Genomic DNA, 23,046 nt, shown 5'->3' on the forward strand with positions numbered 1-23,046 from the left:
AAAGGTGCCTCTAATTGTGCCCCCTTTTTTCCCTGTGTTTTTTGTTCAAGGAATACCCCCCGTATGCCAAGCCCTTGAGGGCTGCCCCTGGCTCGCACTGAAGAGGCTCTCCCATGCTGGTGGTCTGTGGGCGCTCCGGGGGGAATGCGCGATATGAAATGATCAATCACAAAACCATTTTACTGTCATTAAAACCTCTTTGTGAGCGATCACTGTTCTTTCTTCACATGAGATAAAAATTAAAGACAAGTTGAATAAAAAATAATTGCTCTCCATTTCCAAAGGGGAAATGTCTCTGAGGAAAAAGAGGGAAGAAAACTTTCTCGAAAAAAAGTCAACCTTTCACTGAAAAGAGCTTTAATTTCCCTCAGATATCCCAACGTGTTTTTCCTCCCACAGGATAGGAGGAGTTTAAGCAAGCAAAAGATTTAGACTGCTTCACTCAAGGCCTTGTTTTCCAGATAATGCTGGCTGCCCTGTGTTCTCCCATATGCCTGGAATGTCTGTACATGGCACAGGCCATGTCACAGTGAGATACGGCAAAGGCAGATTCCAGAGTTTTCTCAGCCAAACAGGGATACCAGTGGTCACACACCATCATGCGACCCTGATACCCAGGAGTGGGCCTCAAAATAAAAGGGCTTCGGAGGCCACGGTAGTTCTCCCAGAAATTAAGAATTATGAAACACTGTCTCCTTGAAGCTGGTCCAGCAGCTGAGTTTGAGATTCTTTGGGAAGCAAATGGCAAAACATAGTGACAGAATTTGACCATGCCTGATGAAGTGAAGTCTAGATTTTCATTTTTTTTCCTTTGAGTTTTGCAGATTTCTACCGTGAGCAAGGATTTGCCTGGAAAGGGGGAATCTGGTTGAGAGATGAGGAAGCCGAAAGAACGAGTGTCTTTGGTCTCAGGTTAGGGACTTCTGAACCTCAGTTTATCCACCTGTGAGGTGGAAAGGTTGGAGTACGTGACCCTTACTTTGAGCAGTGTTGATGCTAAATGCGATTTCTCAGTGTAAGGTGATAAGCAGCTCCAAATCATGTGGGAGGGAGCGTTCAATGAGATGCACTATTAAAATTTCATCATTATGAATTTAAATAGACACAATGTAAATAAGATTGGAAAATAGAAAAATCAAAGTGTGTGAGCCCATCCAAGCAATTCCACCGCCAGAGAACAACTCCTTGGTGGCATCTTAGTGTATCTACTAGTACTTTTCCTATATATCAGGTGTTCTATATAGTTGTACGGTCTTGTGTATAGATATTTTCTGTCAGGTTTTCTCTTAGCATTATAATGATGTTCCTCATTTCTGCATATTCTTCCTCATATCCCTTTGAATCTCTGAGCCAATGTATTTAATTATTTCTCTGCTTCCGGGAAACCCATTCCAATTTTTACTCTTACAAATAATAGTACAATACATATCTTCATTCCTATGAAATCTGGTCTCCCTCCAAATCAATCTCGCTTTGAAAAAAATAAAGTAAAATTGTTTGGTTGGCTCATAACACAGAACTCTGGCTGATCCCACGTTATCCAAACTTTGTTTTATCTTTGTGTTTACAGTCATTCACGAGGATGTTTGTAAAATGCTTACGGATCTGTTTGCGCAATCAACCCCAAATTAGATCGGCCGGTCACTTGAAAAAGCTAACTGGGTACAGTTCAACTGGAGAGGCCTGTAGTAGAATCATGTTTGAAACCGAGTGATGTGGAATATGCCGGATGCCATGACCCTCATGTTGTAGGGAGAGTTTTCCCCGAGGAGGTATGGCACCCACTGTCTCTCATCTGGTGGTTGCCCCCTAGGATGTGGGTCCCTAAGTGGTGGTGGAGGACATAAATGACCTGTCCGACAGCACTATCTTTTCATGCTTCTCTTCAGCCTGCACCAGTTACTTGCCAATAACATAACCACTGAAGAGTGTTAAATTTCTTAGTGCTGTGAAAATTGGTATTAAAAGAAGTACTTTAAAAAAGAAATGGGAGCTTAAGAGCTATAATAAAAGAATAACCCTTAAAGCAAGTCAATTGGAAAGCATAATGAAGTTGATAGTGGCCTTTTTAGTTTAGTCATGAATTTGTTAGAGAAAAAATGACTTTTCTGAAAACCACCATCTGTGCCATAAGTAGATCCATTAACACTGCTAAAGACACCAAGAAGGTTACGCTTGCTGCCACGGTAGTTCACCCCCATCGCATCTTAATTTTACTGCATTCACTGCTCAGGTTTTCCCAAGTCTCATCCACTTGGCCGTGCCAGAAGGCTCTCGTTACTCCCTAATGGATTGTAATCTTCAGGGGGAACTTTGCCTCTTGAAACAAGAGTCCCCTGTGTTACCCAGACCTCTAAGTGTTGACAGGCCCGGAGAGGGGCTGGAGGCTTTAACAATTTCATTTGCTTAATGCTGCTTCATGTCACATTCTATTACACTGGCATCTAAGGGACAGAGCAAAGCTTCTGGGCGGAGTTCTGCTTTGGCCTGTCCAATTTAGGTTTACCCCTCACTTAGTATAGAAATGATCTTATCCTTTCACACAAAGAAAAATCTATTTTTAAACATACTTGACTCTGTAAGTCATTTTGCTTAGGTTAGGAATATTCTTTTTTGAAATGCAAATAATCACCCTTCAATGGATTCATTTGAGCAACAGCTTCAGAATTGAAACCTATGTTAATCTTCTACGTATTAGAAATTCGGAGTAGTTGCCAAATAAATATTCATCTACTTTCACCATTTGAATTTTTAAGGTTATAGTCTGTATAACCGCATGTACATGTGTATTATCCCTCATTCAATCAACAAATATTTATTAAGCACCTCCTTTAGACCTGACACCTGCTGGGTGCTGGTTATGTGATTATAGCCCTCCTGGAAATATTCTCTAGGGATTTCAGGTTTACCTACTCAGTGGAATTTCAAGCTTCTTGAGAGATCATGTCTTGACTCCCTTTTTTTAGCTCCAGAAGAAATTAAAATCGGTGTAAGAGGCACTTAGCAGGTGCTAAATGACAATGAAAAAATAAAATCAAATCAGAGCCAATTTATATTGCTTAACAAAATTGACTTATCACATGGGATTTGGAATTCTTTTGAAAGAAGGCTTTTGGGATGAAATGGAATGTTTCTGTTCACTCTCTCTTTTTTAAGGTCTGTTTATTTATTTTTAGACAGAGAGTGTGAATGGGGAAGGGGCAAAGAGAGAGAGAGAGAGAGAATCCCAAACAGGCCCCGCACTGTCAGCACACAACCCAATGTGGGGCTCGAATTCACAAACTGCAAGATTGTGACCTGAGCAGAAGTCAGACGCTTAACCAACTGAACCACCCAGATGCCCCTGTTCTTGCTTTTGCTTAAAGTCTTTTCAACCCAATGGGTGAAGCCAGTACTAGTGGATGGCAGAGAATAAGGACTAAGGACTATTTAAAGTACTTGAGATGTGGCAAAAACTATTTCTACATAGGCTCTGGTAAAACCTCTGCTACAGATGTGACAAATGAAGCTTGGCGAGCTTGAGGGACTTACTCAAACCTGCCCAGTGTCTTAGCAGTAGTGGCAATGCTGGGAACCGAACCCTGATTTTGGAATTCTCAATTCTTTCTGCCATGTCTTACTTTTTAAATATTTTTATTAAAAATAATTTTTTAATGTTTATTCATTTTTGAGAGACAGAGAGAGAGACAGAGCACGTGCAAGGGAGGGGTAGAGAGAGAGAGGGAGACACAGAATCCAAAGCAGGCTGCAGGCTATGAGCTATCAGCACAGAGCCTGATGCGGGGCTGTGAGATCATGACCTAAACTGAAGTTGGACGCTCAACCGACTGAGCCACCCAGGTGCCCCTGCGATGTCTTACTTTTTATTCAACTCTGGTAATCCTACTTCTGCCTTGGTTGGGGTTTTTAAATTATAAGCAACAGAACCTGGTTCTGACAAATTTAAGCAAAAAATTAAAAAACAAACAAACAAAGGAACATCTTGGAAGGATATAGAGTGGTTTATAAAAATAAAGGAAGACTTGAAGAACCAGAACTTTGAAAAGGCTAGCCTCACGTTGTTCCTTGCCTTTGGAGAGCAGAAATTAAGAGGCAGTCTCTTCTGGGAGCCACCATCAGAATCAGTCCCAAGAGCGTTCAGGCTTGACCGCTGCACTCATGAATCAGATTCCAGTGAAGGGCCTCTCTGATTGGTCTAGCTCGGGACACCTGCCCATGCGTCAGGTGGGGCAGGGTGGGTCACTTTGATTGACAGTCCCAATAAAATTGTATCCATTGAAGGTTCCAAATCAAAACCAGGTGCTGGTTTTTATCAGATGAGGGGGAATGGATGCATGTTAGGCAAAACCTATGGAGCTCCAGGACGCAAATGACTATTTCCTCTGAAAACAAGTCTCATATGTACATAGGCATTGCCTTCTCCAAATATTTACCACTCAGTTCATGCCTGTAATTCTATCTCTGAGCCCCATACTCCCAGCATACTTTACAGGGAGAATGAAGGTCTCTAAAGGGAAATCCCTTATGACTCCTCTGCTCTACCCGAACATTTCTCCTCACTTTCAAGTTTCTTTCTCTTCTAAGACCATAACTTCGTATAATCACCAGGCCCTACCATCATCCACCTCATTTGGGGATCTTGCTGCAAAAGTTCCTTCTTTGTCTACCCTACATCCCCATGACCCTGTGGTTTAGGTGGTGTTCCATTCTTATCTCTGGGAGAGAGCGTGACACCCTCAGCTCTCTCCTCAATTCCATCATGTATGTCCAGCACTGACCTAGGGATTTCTCTCTGAAAAAAAGGAGAATGCAGGGATAACTGGGAAGACCCATAAGAGAAACCAGAAGATGGGCATGTGATGAGCAGATAGGCGAGCAAAGCAAGGAAGGATTGAAATTGCAAACTGGGGAAAGAAATGTAGAGCACTGTCATGTATCATGGAGAAAATAGTATGGGACTAGTTTCAGGGCTTTTTGAAGAATCCTTACCAGATTGGTTTGGATTTATTAAGCGTGGTGGCTTATGCCCTAGGGTGATTAATGGTGCCTCTCAGGGTTTGACACTTCCACCTAGATGACCCATGTTAAGCTCAGCGTGACTAAATATCATCTTCCCTAGTTGCCCCATACTTACATCAAACCTTTTTCTCATTCGGTTTCTCATTATTGCTTGTCCAGCTACAACCCACGGATTTTTCTCTTTTTGGAAATCTCAGCAAGGCCACAAAAGAAACAAAGCAGAGTAACCATGGTCAACTCATGGACCTTTTATTCTGTTTTGAATATTTACTCTCGAGCACTTGACAAAAGTTCCTCCATCCTGACTCACACCCCAGATGACCTACTTCCTCTTGAGGCTCATGATTCAGCTACTGGGAGTAGCCTATGATCTTTTATTTCCTCCTTAATCTTGATTTGGCCTGTCAACATGACAGTAGTCCCCCCTTGCTTAGAGGAAAATTTTGAATGAAGCATCCAATCAGCAGGTGACTGATGACCTAGGTACTGGTATCCATGGCTCCTTCCTAGAAAAATTGGAGTGTACCAAACATGAGACCTTTATGGAAGCACCATTATTCCAGTCACGATGACAAAGGATGTATCGATCAGACGGCATTTGGTTGTAAGTAACAGACACCCAGTAAATCAGCTAAGTAACTGCTTTATTATTGTACAGAAGTACAGATGTACAGAAGTCTCGAAGAAGTGAATAGCTGGGCTTCCCTGGGAACTGCTACATCTTCTGGTGACCTCTCCGTCTGCTTTTTCCTTTCTGCTCGCATTGCTCTCTCGTTGCTAAGGAGTGCCTGTTTCATTGATCTCTTCGTACCTTTCCTAACAACAAGCTCCTGTGTGGCTTGGGGCTGTTATGGCCCTCTCCGTCAGCTGGGCTGGTGGTGGGGGAGCCGTCCAAGGGGAGGGTTGTGATCAGGCATGCTCCAAACACGTGTTTGGAGTTCGGATCCTTCTTCATCGCGGGCGGTAGTGGGGGGCTCCATCCTCCTTCATCCCATATCTTGCCTCTGGTTACGTAGTACTGCACTCTAACGATTTAACTGTGATACACAAAACCTCAAGTGGACCTTGGGCCTCCATGGGACCCAACACACCTCTCTCACGTAGAGATAAGAAACTTAGTATCTACAAACCAAGAGGAAGGGACTCTCAGGAAGTCTGTGTCTGTCTCTGTGAGAAATAGTATTGGAAACCGATGAAGATCCATTGCTGAAACCCGACAGCGAGATACTTAACGTAGTTACTAGCTGTGCTAACTGATTTAATGAACAGGCAACGTAACAAATGAACGTGTTTACCAAGTTAACTCGTGAAAATGAATATCTGTAATTAAAGCGGCTCACAACTGACAGGCAAACAGGAAATTATTGTTATTATTATACACAAATCATCTTAAAATACCAGAACTTAATAAATGGGGGAAAAAACAAACAATGGCTAGAACTGTCTGCTAAATAAAAAATAATGACGAACACCTGTGGTCTTTTTATAGGACTCCAGTGGAGATTTTTTTTTTTGAAGACCTAATTATGTTTTTGTAATGGTACCATTTCATTATTGCTCTGTAGCATTATTAAAAGAAAATGTCCATATTTTCTCTGTGTAAAAGGTCTGGCACATAGAGTCAGGCATGGCGTTTTCTTAATGCTGCAGACACTCTGACAGTTCTAGCTACTTATTGGCAAAGAATATAGCCCTTGGCAAAGGCTTGGTTTTTCTCTTTGGTAATACTGGAACCTGGCCAGGGGATAAGGGTGATGTAGACCCCTTCAGACAGATTCTGCCAGCAACTAACTGAGAACTCGTGTAGCCGAGTGGGGAAAAAGAGCCAGCTCTCCAATTAGCGTCCCTAGTCTTGAATCTCAGTTTTGTCCCTTCCTGGCGGTGCATCCTCTAGCGAGTTACTAAACCCCCCTGTGCCTCACTTTTCCCATTTGTAAAATGAGGGTAATCATTATACACATCGAAGAGGATTATTATTTGAACTAATACCTGAAAAGAACTTATTGTGCCTGGCACATCAGCTACTATTCTTTCCTGCGAGTTACCATTCTATGGGTCTTCTTTAACCAAGCAGGTTCTAGGAATGCAGCACCAGGATGCCCTAGTCATGTAGTTGGGCGGAGCAGCAACATGAGTGGTCCAGATCTCCAGCGCTGGAAATTTATTTTCTTTATAGCACGGAACACCATTTGAAAGGATCTTGCTTACCTCTTATCTGCCTCCTGTCACTAGAACATAAGCTCAGAGGAGGGAGTGCTGTGTGGAGGGGGCACCTGGGGATAGCTTTCGGGACAGATGATTCTGTGGACACGTTTTACTTCACCACTGCCCTCTATCCTGGTAAGCGGATATAAATTTGGAAAGGGGGAGAAAAAATTACAGAACATACAAAATATTCTTTTAAGTTGTAAGAGTGGAGATGGGTGAAATTAAAGGCAAGAAATTTGGCCACTCTTGTGAAGATATCTTCCTTTTTTGTTTTTGTTTTTGTTTTACTTCTGGGTCTGATCCTGGAGCTCACCTCAATTATATATAATGCTCGTCTAAGAGATAAGTATAGAAAAAGAGCATTCTAGAATTTAAAGGAATTGATTCAGGCTGTTGAAGTGGTTGTTCAAAATAATTTCGTGCCTTCCTAAAATGGATTGTGGGAAGGTCGGTCTTCCTTCTTACTCATTTCTGTCATACGCCTTCAGGCAAAGAATTTAAAGAAGTTCACATATAGTAAAGGATTCTACATCCCCCTTGAGCTATTGTCCCTGAAGGGAAGGGTCAAGTAGAAACCATTTCTTCATGTCCCCTGATTCCCTTTGGGCTTTGGTCATATTGCACAGATTGAAGTTGGGATGAATAAAAGAGAAGCGATCAAGAAATGGCAGGAGACAGTCTGCTGAGTGGCCAGCCTTGGTGACTTTCAAGTAGCTCTTGTTCTCTAAATTAAAGGAGAAATTGAAGACATGGCCATAAATATAAGACAGAAGTCAATGGCAATGCAATGAAAATCTTACCACTGTGCTCATAGAAGCAGCCCCCTGGTGAGGCAGTAGATAACTACTGTATAGATACTATTGTGTGAAAGTTTTCTCCAAGAACAGACTGAGCTGCAGAAGAGGTAAACGCACATTGCATATGGGAAAGAGTACTGACGAGGGCAGGATAGACCCTACTGAAGTCCTTGGTCTTGAGCCTCTGTGAAAGGCGAGGGCAAGTTGGATCAAGGGATTTTGCAGCCAGGACTTTGGAGTTTTTGCATTTATGGGAGCTAACAAAAAGAGATAGTCTTTGACCCAGAACAATTAGAAAAGAATGTTCTAGAATTCTTGAGTCAGCCCAAGGAAAAAGATGTCAGCAGTGTGGCTGGGAAGAAGTAGTTGAATACTCTCAGAATGCAGCCACCAACATGGTGGTTAAAACCAAGGGCTTTGAAATGAGACATAAATTCAAGTCTCCTCTCTGAAATTTAATATCTCTGTAAAGTTGGGGAAGCTACTTACACCACATAAGCCACGGTTTTCCTCTTTCTGCAATGAAGATAACAGTCCTTACCTTGTGGAATTACTGGTCAGATTAAATAAGATAATAAATAGAAAACAGCATGGTGCTCCCTCAGTATATGGAGCTGTCACCATGCAAGCAGTGTGAAATGGTAGAGGTGGTAAGAAATCATATTGATATAGACGACACACTGTCTTCAGGTAATTTAGTCTCTCAAGCCTTTTCTACTTGAAAAGGAGGCTTTCTTTCCTAATTTATTCTGACCCAAAGAATTACACCCTCTTAGATAGACAAAGTGTTATTTAGAGATTTCCAATATGCCACCTTGATTTTAATGTTTACACAGATGAAAAGTGGCTTTTGCAGATTTTCTTTTTGATATACTATGATCTCTCAACATTTAATAAAAAGGATGTATTTTGACCAAGACAGCCCGTCAATTCAGTCAAACATCTAATTTGCCAGATTCTCCCCTCCCTCAACCTGAGTGACAGGCTGTTTGCCAACTTGATCTAAACGACTGAATATTTTTGGTGCTTTGTCGATACAGACTCAAGTGATTTTTTTGTCTTTGTTATTTGCATGGACAAAGGTACTGGATTTGAAGAAAGTGAGTGATCCTGGTGAATTTAAACCATTTGCTTTTGTGTTTGCTTCTTAATTTGGTCCTTTGAGGGCTTACGATCCAAAGGGAATACGTAGGGAGGACCTAGAAGAAGAGACTGGAAAATGAACCTGGAATGGATACTGGGTAATTAATGATCATGCCCTGGGGGTGAGGGTTTTAGAATGGAAAGTATGGGCAGCTTAAATGTAACTTGGGGCTTGGCCCTGAGGACCCATTCCCAGGTCGGGGCTAGGTTGGTTATAAGGAAGCCCTGTTTGTCTCCAATTTCTGTACCCATTGCCCTTCCACCAGTGTAGTGGAAATTTAATTTCTCTTGCCTCCCAGCCTCTATTCCTAATTTTCTTGAGAAGTAATTCCATCATTTCCTTTTGGTAAATTACCTGTCTCCAGCCAAGTATGGGCTTGCTTTGTTATACTTAAATCAGGTTAGCCTCCTCTCTTCTACTTTTGTCACAAGCTAGGTCCCTGATCTCCTGGGACTCAGATTCATTGGGATTTTAAGGGCAGAAAATGTATTAGGAGCACATTCATTGGAGTGGGGGAAGTATGAGAAGGTTATGTCATTCCTGCTCTCCAGACCCCCAGTCCCACCCTGCTTTCTGCATTTTTCTGAGCTTGGTTCTCTAGCCTTCCTACCTCCCTTATCCTAACCCCGTCTCATAACCTAAGGCTTCCCTATTCTGGCTAAGTTAGTCGGAATCTGTTTATGGGACTTGCAAACAAAGATGGGACTGTCGCCATTGGTTGCCTGGCCAACAGACATTCTCCTCTCTATTGTATGCTCACAGGTCTGCCTCACACAGCAGAGGCTGATTATGTATTCACGTTTATGGCATCTCCTGAAGTCAGGTAGAGGTGGCTGTATTCGTTAGCTACGCCTGCTGTAACAAAGTACAAAAACTGGGTGGGGGGGGGGGCTTAAACCACAGGAATTTGTTTTCTAGTTCTGGAGGCTGGCAGTCCAAGATCAAGGTGTCAGCAGGGCTGCTTCCTTCTGAGGGCTATAAGGGAATGATTTGTTCCAGACTCCTCTCCCTGCCTTGTAGATGGCTGTCTTCCTTCTCCCCGTGTCTTCACATCACCTGCCCTCCGTTTCCAAATTTCACTGGTGGCTAAGACCCACCTTAAAGACTTCACTCCTTAAAAAATAAATGTTTACTTATTTATTTTGAGAGAGAGAGTGGGGGAGGGGCAGACAGAAAGGGAGAGAGAGAGAGAATCCCAAGCAGTCTCCCTGCTCTCAGCACAGAGCCCAACAAGGAGCTTGATCCCATGAACTGTGAGATCATGACCTGAGCTGAAATCAAGAGTCAGATGCTCAACCACTGAGCCACCCAGGTGCTCCAAGACTTCACTTTAATTTGATTACCTCTGTAAAGACCTTATCTTCAAATGAGGTCAGACTCTGAGGTATTGGAGGTTAGGACTTAAATGCATAAATTTTGGGGAGGCACAATTCAAACCTTACAAGTGGCCAAGTGACTCAGTTCTAACCAAAGAGGTTTAAGGGGACTGTTCTTTCTGGAAGAAGTTTTCCTGTGTGGCAACAGAGAGACAGATGTATAAAGAAAGGGCTTATTCTCTCCTGTCCTGCTTTGGATGCTGTAGTGTTAGGATATAATACTCAGGGTTATGGCAGCCATCTTGTAATCATGAGCTTATATGCTGGAGGCTGAATCTCTACTTTGTAGGATGTTATGGTAGAGTAAAAGAATGGAAAAAAGAAAGTAATAAGGATCCATGATGCAATGCTGAACCAACACAGGAACACTTAGCTCCAAACTTAAATATGTGAGATAATTAAATGCCTTGTTTAAATTACTGTCCCTTGTTATCATTCCTCCTTGAGATAGAACCCTCCCTAGATCCAATAAAATCCTCAGTGGCTTATGTCCCCACTCCTTTTCTCATTTCCTCAATATTTGCAGGTTATTAATGTATCCAGAGTATAAATGTCGGATATCACATCTGATCATAAAATTTCAAGATCATCCAACTGGGTCCCTTGCTTCTACCTTTTCTGATGCATAGATTTCTCCTGACATCTGGGTCCGTGGCAGAATGAGCCCACAACTAAATCTCTGTTGCATTAGATCACCCCACTCTGGGAAGTACAGTTCATTTCTTTGCCATTTTTCCTCACATTTTACTGGAGGTGTGGTGAATAGTGACATGGGGTCATGAAGGAGTGTGGGCATGAGGCAGGCTCACAGAGCAGCTAGCTTTTAAATTAGGGCTTCTTCTCCTTTTGTGTTTTATTTCATTTTAATTATTTATTTGAGTTACTATCCTATAGGGAAGGCCTGATCAAAGTCTGTAACTGCATTGAGGAAGAATAGATGAATAAAACAATTAAAATTGTCCTGGAGAGAGTGACATACTTACCTCCCAGGGTTGTTAGGATTAAATGAGCTAATACTATGTATGAAGCACTTAGTACAGTGCCAGGCTGGGTAAGAAGTGCTATGTAAGTATTAACAATTAATGTACAGCTTATCAATTTATCACGCTGCTGATTGTTTATGTGCTTAAAGGAAAGCTGGGACATTTCTGCAGAATCCATAATAGCCTGAGAAGGTGGTACCCAAATTTGACCATGTGTTAAAATCAGCACTAACCAGGGTGATGCCTAGCCCCGCTGAATAGGAATCTGGAGTTGAGGCTCGAAAAATCTTCATTTCTAGACTGTACCCCGCACGGTTCTGATGAAGCTGGCCTCATACCCTATGTGGAAATTATTGACAGTCCAAGGACAATGGCGACTTTTTGCTTATCAGATCTTAGCTATAGTGGCAAAACCTGGAAGAAATCATTTAATCTAGGCCCTTATTTTGTAGATAGGAGATGGAAGGCTAGAGCGATAAAATGACTACTGAAACCACAGAGCTAGTTAGTGGCAGAGATGGAGCCCAAACTCCCACCTGGAGCCTTTTCTTTGACCTTCTTTCCTACCCTCTTACCCTCTGCTAAGCTATATACTCACAAATGGCAAGATGGGGCTGTCTTCCTAGTATTTCTCCCATTTTCGTGGTGTCTAGAAATGAGTAAGAGTCTAATGTATATGTTTAATGGTGAATGAATTGTACTTAAACCATCTTCCTCTACCTCTCTGACTCATGTGCCCAAAAGAGCTCAGGTTTGCAACAAGTGGGGAGTTACGAGCTCCACACCAATGGGGCTCAGTCAGACAGGGAAGAGGGGAGGTTGTGTCCTCTGTTACATGCAGATTGGTCCCTCAGGGCTTTTGGGATTCTCATGGATGGAACCTTTTCCTTGCTACCTCCTAAAAGTAAGACTTATGCCTAGAACTTCATCTTGGCCAAGATGCTTGTGGTTCAAGGTTAAAGAAACCAACTTGAGCTTTCTTAAGTAGGAGGGGGTACTTATTGAGAGGAGACTGGCTTATTCCATGGAGCCCAAGCGCCTCAGGGTGAACCACTCCAGGAGTTACTAAACTGCTAGGGACTTAGGCCACCATGTGTTCTTCTCTTGCATCTCTACTCTTCTGTCCCTGCAAATATGCCTTCTCTGCTTCTCCAGCTGCAAGATCCAAGATGGCCAGGCTGTAATTTCTAGGGATTCTCCTTCTTCCCCAATCCCTTATTTATAGGCATAGGCAAAGTTCTCTAGCTGCCTTTAGGTCACAATTCCAAACTTCTTGGGTAAAGCCTTTATTTGCCCACATGGGGCCATGGGGCCATATGTTCTTGGATTAACTCTTGTTCGGGCCTCTGGGGTCCTAGCATTAGCATTACAGAATGCCCATGTGAGTGTCAGAGTAGTTGTAGACAAAGTGTAGTTCTTGCAGATAGTCTGGAGGGAGGTGTGTGTGCATGTGTGTGTGAGATGGCAGACTCTCTAAGCATCTATGGGAGGTGGGTTTGTCAACTTTACTGTGAAAACAAACAACCCCCAAATCTCAATGACTTACGACAATAAACATTTACATCTCACTTTACATGTGCTGTGGCTCTGTGCCACGTGTCTTCTCAGCCAGGACTCAGGTGGAAGGAGCAGCCCTTCTCTGGGAAATGTCTTTCTTGTCACAATGAGAAAAGAACAAGAGGCAGGGCCAAACTATGCACCTGCTCTGAAAGCTTCCCCTTGGAAGTGGCTTGGCTGGAGTCTGCTCACAGTCCATTGGCCAAAGAAGTCCCAAGACCAAGCCTAACGATGAGGGAAGGAGCACACACCACCTCCAGGAAGACTCTGCAGTTCCATCATTGATGGGCAGGCGGGGGGATCCTTTACAACTAAGTGTGAACGATAACAGTCGGTTGCAGCAGGTCTTAATAACGGCAACAATAATTAACCTTTAACAAATGTTTAAAATGAGCTAGACAGAGTGCAAAGAGGCTTATGCAAATTGCCTCATTTAATTATCCCAATAACCTTATGAAATAACCACTATTGCCCTCATTTTATTGACTAGAAAATGGAAGCTTATATAGGTTGAACAACTTGCCTCCTGCTACAGCCTGTAAGTGGGACTGCCCGGATCCAACCCAGGTGCTCACGGGGAATGCCACCTGTATCGGTTTCCTGTGGCTGGCATACCAAATTACTATAAACATAGTGGCTTAAAACAACATGCATAGAGCTCTTTTTCCGGTTATTGCAGCGAGCGGCACCGTGAGCAGCCGTCTCGCAGGACATCTTACACAAGGCCATGCCGGAAGTCCTGCACGGGAACCAGTGCCAGCACCCAAAGTTTTTGGAGGGGGTGGAGCTGTAGATCAGCTTGAAGAGCTACAACCTTCAGGAGGACAAATGCTTCTCGGCACCATCAGGCTTAAGTCCACTCCCCACTCCAGGTTCACTGTATTTGGGGCGACCAGCAGCACCGTGATGAGGCCAAGGCTCTGAACTTTTCCCACATAGACACTGAGGCACCGAAGAAACTCAACAACTATAAAAAATTAGTCAAGAAACTGGCCAAAAAGTATGATGCCTTTTTGGCTTTAGAATCTCTGATTAAACAGATCTCACGAATCCTGGGCCCAGGCCCGAATAAGCCTGGCAAGTTCCCTTCATTGCTGACCCACAATGAGGACATGATGGCCAAAGTGGATGAAGTGAAGTCCATGATCAAATTCCAGATGAAAAAGATGCTGTGTCTGGCCGTGGCTGTTGGGCACGTGAAGATGACAGATGATGAGCTTGTGTACAACATCTAATCAGCTGTCAATTTTCTGGTGTCATTGCTCACGAAGAATTGGCCGAATGTCTGGGGTTATACATCAAGAGCACCATGGGCAAGCCCCAGTGCTCATGCTAAGGCATGGTTTACAAAACACTAGTGCTGCTAAAAACCCAACTAACAAACCAACCAACACCCCCCACCCTGCCCCACTCCATCTATTATCACATAGCTCTGAAGTCTGACCTGGGTCTCACTAGGCTAAAATCAAGGTATAAGCAGGGCTGCATTCATTTTTGGATGCTTTAGGGGAGAGTCCATTTCCTTGCATTTTCCAGCTTCTAGAAGCTGCCCCCATCCCTTGATATGTGTCCCCTTCCTCCATCTCTGAAAGTCTGTAGTGGTGGGTTGAGTCCTTCTTGCATATTACTCCAACCCTGCTTGCATTGTCATAACTACTTCCCTTTCTTCTCTGCCTCTCTCTCCTACTTTTAAGGACCCTTGTGATTACATTGAGCCTATCCAGATAACCCAGGATTATTTCTCCATCTCTAGGTCCTTAATCACACCTGCAGTCTCTTTTGCCATGTAAGGTGACATATTCAAGGGTTCTGGGGATTAGAATGCGGACATCTTTGGGAGACTGTTATAATGCCTACCACACAGCCTTCCTTCGGTGCTGTATATGGCCTCCAAGAAACCTCTGAAAGAAAGGACAAAGATAACCATCCCTCCCGCTCTCATTTACTGATATTTCCATAAATCAAGAGCAATAGTGCTTATGCACAAATAAAGAGAGAGAGACAGTAAATCAGGGAATCAACATAGAGCTCAAAGCTGATTGTTTGTTAGTTGTGTAGGAGAGAAAGCCTATTGCTGGCTCTTAAAGTAGAAAAACCAACTTATTTCATTACTAGTGTTCCTGGCATGATGCCATAATTAATATATGGTAACAATATTACTAAGAACGAAAACATACAATTATGCCCTTAAAAATGTCAACATGAAAAGTAAACTTAATAAAAGATAGGCACAGAAACATATATAACAAAGATTATCTTTAATAATGAAATTATTTATGATCAAACATTTATACTTAATTTCAGTTCAATTCTAAAATAGTCACAGTAATGTCATGATTAAATATTAATGCTAGCAGAAACAACCTAATTGGGAGGTTATTAAAGCTTCAAATTAAGTTTCTTTTTCTTTTCCTAACCAAAAAGTTCTGCCTAGAAGGGCATCGGGGGATTTTCAGCGCATGTGTTTTATTCACATTGATTTGCTGGGCTGAGAAAGGGACTGCGTCAAAAGAGGTTAAGCCCAAAGTCCCAGGCAATATCATGGGACATTTTCTGTCTCTCCTTTGAGTAACCAGAGGAGTGGTCATTACTCTTGCCTTTCTTGGAGCAGAGCTGGCTGGAGCTTGGAGTATAACAAGTTATTGATTGCTGCCCAGTGAACCACCCCAAAACTTAAAAACAACCACTTTATTGCACACAATTCTGTAGGTCAGCAATTTGGGCTGGACTTGAGCTTGTCTCATCTGGGGTCACTTCTGGTTGCTTGACTGGAGCTGGGTGTCTATGATGGCCTAACTCACATTTCTGGTGATTGGTGCTTGGCTGTCAGTGGGGTCACATGTCTATGTGAGCCTACTCTAGGCTTCTTTATATGGTGGCTGAGTTCTAAAAACAGCAAGAGAAAGACAGAGTAAACCCTAATTTGCAAATGTCATTTGAGCCTCTGCCCAGGGCATGTTCGCAGACCATCCTATTGGCCAAAGGAAATCACATGACCAAGACAACAGTCCCATTGGAATGATCTATACCTGGGCATTGATAGAAGAAGGCACAATTCACTGGGGACCATGACTATCCATCAACCTCATGGGAAATTATCTAGCATGCATTTAGGATTCTCCAGAGATAAATGACACAGAAAAGGGAGTATGAATGTTTTATGCTCTCCATATCCTAATAGGTTTGTTGTCCGCAAGAAAGAAGCCATGCACATTTTGGTCATTCAAGAGCAAGCTCCCTGTAAAGGTTCCTCTTACCTTCTTAATGCTCCAGAGATAGAGTGCCCATGATCAAAGACTCATGAATTGTTTAAATCTCCTCATAAGCTGAGAAGCATGTGACACCCATTCCGTTCTGACAGGACCCTAGACTGAACATCACCTCAGGAGTCTAGGTCATTACTCTTCAGTGGCAAAGCCCAGATTCAGATTGTGCTTCTGCAAAGAGTTGTATGCATACATCGTTGTGCCTCTGGATGTACTCTAACAGATTTTCTCCCTATGTACTCTATCAATTACTAGGAGAGGATTGTTGATATCTCTAACCACAACTGTGGATTTGTCAATTTCTCTTTTTAGTCTATTGGGATTTGCTTCATACATTTTGAAGCTCTGTTATTGGGCATAATTTAGAATTGTTAGATCTTCTCAGCCATTTACCTTTTGTCATTAGATATTAGGTACTATAATATCTGTAATGTTAGAAATATAATTAGAAGATTCTGGGTCGTATCTATGTTTTGAAGTCTGCTTTGTTTAATATTAGTAAAGTCCCTTCAGCTTCCACATAATTAGCATTTGTACGATGTCTTTTTCCTATTCGTCTATTTTTAAATTATCTATATTCCCCTTTCCTTTGGCTGCTTTTGGGATTTTTTTTAAATCATTGGCTTTCAGCAATTTCATGATGGCATTTTGGTGCAGTTTTTCTTTAAGTTCATTCAACTTCTGGTTCATTGAGCTTCTTGAATCTGTGGGATTATGGACCTCTGGATGAATGTTCTTTCTTTGTCAATCTTTTTTTTTTTTTAATGATTATTGACAAACAAATCAGAAACAGAGTTTGAATTTGCCAAGACACAAAAGAACACAATGTTGATTCACTAACTGAGGTTGGGATAGAAACAACCAGCTTGGTAAACACCAGGAAGAGTCAATTCATTTAAGGATCAAAATTTTCTATCAGGAGTCAGGATAGTTGGCCCTTGTCTATACCTGCCAGGTATGTGCTATGTAAACTTAGGCAAGTCACTTCTCCTTTAGTATCTCACCTTTCTTGTCTTGAAAATGAGGGATTTGGGTCTTCTGAAGCCTCTGCCAACCCCTATATTTCAGTGTTCCATGAGTTAATGCAGCCTTTTCAAAGCATGCTTCAGAAAACAGGAATCTCATGTAATGATTTAGAGGAAAAATCGTGTCTCCTTGTTCAAAGGCATCTGGGAAACTTTGCATACTATTGTATTTCATAGAATCTATAATGTCGTTAAATGAATACATACCATTACTTTATGCTCAACAAGAAAGGCAAACTGCTACCAACCAAACCATGAAACCATTGAAAGACTTCTATAATATTTATGTAAATATATGTATTTTAAACAAATGATCAGAAGAGTCCAATTCAACATGAAGGAAGCCTAAGCAACTTAATTTGCTTACATTTTCTTCTTTAACACCCAAGAGTGATTTTGATGACTCTAAGTCATTGGCTCTTGTGTGATTTTACAAAGTATCCTCTTCTATATCTTCTTCTATGTCATCAAGAGTTTGGATGATGCAACATTTCTTAAAAACATGCTCCACTATTGTTTCTGGGATTTTCTTCCAAGCCCCTGACACCCACTCTGCAAATTTTCATGCATATGTTCGGGCACAGCTGTTTTCTGGCTGACTACAACTGTAAGATGCATTTTGATTTCAGAAATGTTAAAATGTGGGAAAAAATGTGCATTTTGGAATGAAGGAAATATGGTATAATCCCCTCCAAGATATACATAATGCATGATGCATATTTAAGGCTCTGAGATATCCTACACTAAAAAAAGTCTGTTTAACTATTTATCCCAGTGTTTCCCAAACTTAACTGACCCTGGAATCTGGGCCCAATCCTAATATTTTCAGGACCTTAAAAGAGTATAAATGGAAGTCTATATACCAACATCTAAATATTGAAAGTTATAAATTAAGCTAACAATACATTATATGGGATATGCTATATCTTCCTATCTTGGCAAATATACCTTCCTAATTACCTGGAAATCCAGGTTTGAATTCAGAATTCTTGGACACCTTGGACCTCTGTTTTGGAAGAGGTTGGCCCCCAGATCATGGTCTATTCTCTCTTCCATTCCACCCCTGAGTCCCATGCTATAAGAAGCCCCAATACACATGTGTGGACACTCCAGCTGCACATCCATATCCAAGTTTCTTCCCCTGGGAGCATGGGGGCTGTTTGGGTATGACGAGTGTAGACTAGGGGAGCCATGTGGGTTCTGAGTAGACATGTCTCCTTGGACCTGTGGATTCCTTATCCCAAAGGGCACAGGTTGGGGAGGGCCAGAGTAGCCCTCTGTTCCTTAAGACCTAGGTCAGGGGCTTCTCTTTCAGGGACCCAAAGATGGGATTGCTGGAATATTTTTATTACATAACACCTATCAACATTCCATGGAATAGGCAACATTTTCCAAGAGCTCCTCTGATGGTGGGTGGTTCTATTGGTGAATATGCTTGTACTTTCTTTCCCTTTCTTTTTCTCTCCTCTTCTCCACTGTTTGTTTTAAACCCTTCTTTAGTTGATTTATAGCAACCAATTTTTGTACAACACCTTTACCCCTTCCAAAGACATTCATATCCTTTTTTCTCTATAGCATCTTTAGGGGGGACTGGGGGAAGTAACAGTACCCTCTTTTGATACTTTTGGTAGCTGAGGAAAACAGTGGAACAGAGCAGTAAAACAACTGGTCCATGCCATTGAGAGCAGTAACTGTGTTAGGCTGGACCTCCAGACTCCACTTTGTCACTGTCAAGAGAAGAAATCAGTGGTACCTTACCTGTTAAGAGTGTGGACATATGCATTAATGGATGCCTATGACAAGTTCCTAATTGTCATGTTTGTGCAGGGAGATGCTGTGTAGTAGGATGCAGAGGGTTGTAGCCAACGAAGGACAGGGATCTGGAAATAAGACATGTAGATCCCCTAACTCAGTCACCTCTCTCCTCAAATCTATTGCACAAAAATCTTGATATCAATTCAAGTTAAATGAAGGGAATTTGTTTTACCATCTGGAACAGTCTCTTGGCCCTCTTAGAAGTGTGAAAAGAGGAGCTCTACCAATGGAATGGAGACAAAATCCTGTTAAGTTGGGCCATAACTCTGTAGCAAGTGGCTAAGAACAGTGTGTGTGTGTGTGTGTGTGTGTCTGTGTGTCAACACTAACCACCTATTTACAAGTATAACCCCCACCCCACCCCAAGGTAAGCTTTTGATTCTATCAACAAAAGGAGAGATACTTCCCTTCCTCTTTTCCAGAAGCCTATACTCTAGAAGTCTTATTTTCTAGATGAGTAGAAGCTGGACCTTGGAAGTCCCTGTAACTCTCCTTCTGTTTGGTGTTTGACCATGAAGGTGAATGTACCCAGGAGAAGCCCCCTGCTCTGTTCAACCCAACCAGACAAGTTTACCCAGATTAACAACACTGGTAAGGTCCTTCCATTTTTCAAAAGGTTTGGAACTCAACACTCCCCTTTCAGGGGCTTTATGTACCTCCAACCACAGTTCTGCCGTGTAGGCCAGCTCCTTATACCTCCATTACAACAGGAGACTGAAGAATGCTAATTTCTTTTCTGGCATGGTACTTAAAATTCTCACTCTGAGCCAGTTCACACCACAACCAGACTAGTTATTAGGCTGGTGTCAGTAACACCTCAGGTTCCATCGTATCTCTATGAAGGGTGGTATATTAATTGGGGTCTCTAAGGCTGTTGTTAGTGAGAATTCTAAAGCACAATTAGTGTTAATAGCCGCTATAATTGACAAGAACACTTTTGTTGCCTCTCTAAAACGCTTTGTCCCTTACACTGAAAGCCACAACACATGTATGTATAATCAGGAAACCCGTGGAAGACAGAGGACTAGTGTAATTAGAGTGACAGGTGACAGATTTAGCCTTTCAAATTAAGACCTAGAGTTAACACTGCCTTTATCCCCCCAGTCCCTAATCTAGTGGTATTATTTGCATGACTATAACCCTCTCCAAGATTATGCAGATGTTCTATATGACTGATATTTACTTTAAATATATGTCAAATATCCACGAGCTGAAAGAGAAGTTCAATGCAATTTGTACTTATCAAGAGGTGGGTGGCTAAGGCCAGAGCCACTATTTATCTTTTGATTTCTGCCCTAGTCTTTATGAATAAATAAGAATATGAGTCTCTGGGAAAACACTATCCATAGGGGAAAAGTCAACAGTAAGCGTGTGTTTGATGCTGTAGGACTCCTTGTTTTTTACATTGCACCTTCTGAAGGATTGAGTCAGTGGTGATTTTCTTGTATGATCCAGCTGCACTCAAATGCTCCATGAAATGGTTTCACATCCTAGAGGAATTATTCTCACTGATTTTTAAGGCTCCTCTCCCTATTGCCTTTCTCTCTGATTTCTGTAATAATGCTCTTGAGATAAATGTTATGTCCCACCTGAATAAAATATCAATTTTGGGAATGAAAGGAAGACAGAAAAGTTTGGGGAAAATAGAAGAGAATTCAGGTCAAGAATAGAGACTGGAAGATAAGAATTCTGGAAAGGTCATTGCCCACAGGATGGGATGGAGGACACAAGGAGTCCTGAGAGAACAAACACTTCATTTTGGGCACTAATGCTTTTCTACTACCACACAGCAAACCTGGAGCGTCCAGAAAGCATTTCTGGCACCACCCTGAGGGTTTTACATTTGTTTGCTCGTTTGTTTACCTGCTTATTTCTATGAAAACCCCATCCAAAGTTGTGTTTGTTTGTTTGTCTGTTTGTTTGCTGTTCTAGCAGTGAGTTCACAGGATCTGGTCAAGTAGACTGCTTTGTGATTTTTAAGACACCCAGAGAGTATAGCAGAAGTGGGAGTCATGTGTTAAATAAATATAGCAGTCCTTACCAAATATTTCCAACCCTCTGCCTTGTAGACGCATGGTAGGATTACACTTCCTGCTCCTCTAATGGTTGGATGGAGCTGTGCACCAGTCCAAATCAATGGGGGTGTGAGTAAAAGTAATCTAGGCTGGGATGTCTCATTTCTGGTGCAAGACTGTCCAGAGCTCCCTTTTACCCTGGCATGGTGGTCAATAAGATTTGGGGGAAGTAAGGGTGGCTGCTCCATCTGCCTACATCTCTGAATGACTGCAATGACAAAGGTCATGAGCTCCTCTATTGACCTAGGATGGGCATGTGTTGTGAATGACCACTGTTGCTATAAGTCCCTGAGCTTTTGAAATTGCTTGTTACTAGAGCATATTCTAGCCTATTCTGATGTATGCAGTCAGTTTGAGATGCACGAACTGTAAAGATTGTTCTGGCTACAGATGCATGTCTCAGTCGGGGTTTTCCAGAGAAACTGATTAAGAAGATTGTGTGTGTGTGTGTGTGTGTGTGTGTGTGTGTGTGTGTGTGCATGTGTCTATAAAGAGATTTGTTATAAGAAATTGACTCACATGACTATGGAGGCTGAGAAATCTAAAAAAAAATCTATCACCTGCAAGCTGGAGACCCAGGAGATCCAAAGATATAGTTCCAATTTGAGTCCAAAAGCCTGAGAACCAGGAATGACAATTACTATAAATTCTGGTCTAAAAGCCTGCAGGCTTAAGACCCAGGAAGAGCCAATAGTTCGGTTTGAGTCTGAAGTCAGCAACAGACAGACTCATGTCACAGCTCAAGCTCTCAGGCAGAAGTTCCCTCTCATTTAACCTTTTTGTTCTCTTCAGGTCTTCAACTGATTGGGTGAGGCCCATCTGTATCAGGGTGGGCAATCTTTATTCAGTCTACCAATTCAAATGTTAATCTCACCCTAAAACACCCTTACAGACATACCCAAAATAACATTTGACCAAATATCTAGGCAGCCTAGGGCCCAGGTAGATTTGAGACATAAGTTTAGCTGTCATGAGATGCATTTGAGGCATCATGGGAAACAAATTCATTCTATGGTGAACAAATCTAGGAGCCAATAGGGAGTAATGGAATCTGGTGTTAAGACCAGTCCATTTGGCCAATGAGACTCCAAGGACCATTTTAGTGCAAGAGGGACAAATGTCTGGGGCTTATCTGTGAAAGCCACATTATATAACAACCCCTCTTGACGTGCCAATGTGTGTTCCCATCTTGAATCTTTCCAGGGTACACAGGGTTCATATAGTTCTGATCTTGAATTTGTTTTCTCTAGTGCTCTTTTTGAAGGATGGGAAGGGCCTTTACCTCCTTCTTAGAAAGTCTTGTTATTTGGGCCTTAAAGTTGACTTTTTGGCAAAATGTTGCCAAGAGGACAATTTCCAGGGAAAACAAAACAAACCAACTGTAAGTTGGAGAGTCTACTTCACAGATCACTACACCTACCAGCTATGGTTATTCTAACTTTCATTACACATAATCTCACTAGTCTCCAAAGAGAGGCTGGCTTTCTTTGGACTTGAAGAGAATGTCAAAAGAAGGCTTAGCTCTTAAGACTGGGGTTAGGATCTAAAGGTACAAGACAAAAACTGTGTATAATCAAAAATTTCATTAAGAATATTTTAAATTTGGGGCACCTGGGTGGCTCTGTCAGTTAAGAGCCTGACTCTTGATTTCAGCTCAAGTCATGGTCTCATGGTTCATGGGATTGAGCCCTGTGTTGGACTCTGTGCTGACAGCATGGAGCCTGCTTGGGATTCTCTCTCGCCCCCAATCCCTCTGTGCCCCTCCCTAACTCACATGTGTG

The 23,046-nt window shown here is 42.1% G+C and overlaps 1 pseudogene; it reads left to right on the forward strand.

Moving 5' to 3' along the window:
• The first annotated feature begins 8,614 nt into the window (after positions 1–8,614).
• LOC125152547 (60S ribosomal protein L10a-like) lies at positions 8,615–14,319 on the forward strand (annotated as a pseudogene).
• Positions 14,320–23,046: the final 8,727 nt, after the last annotated feature.

The sequence above is a fragment of the Prionailurus viverrinus genome, chromosome E2 (genome assembly GCF_022837055.1).
Source record: "Prionailurus viverrinus isolate Anna chromosome E2, UM_Priviv_1.0, whole genome shotgun sequence".
Classification (NCBI taxonomy): Eukaryota; Metazoa; Chordata; class Mammalia; order Carnivora; family Felidae; genus Prionailurus; species Prionailurus viverrinus.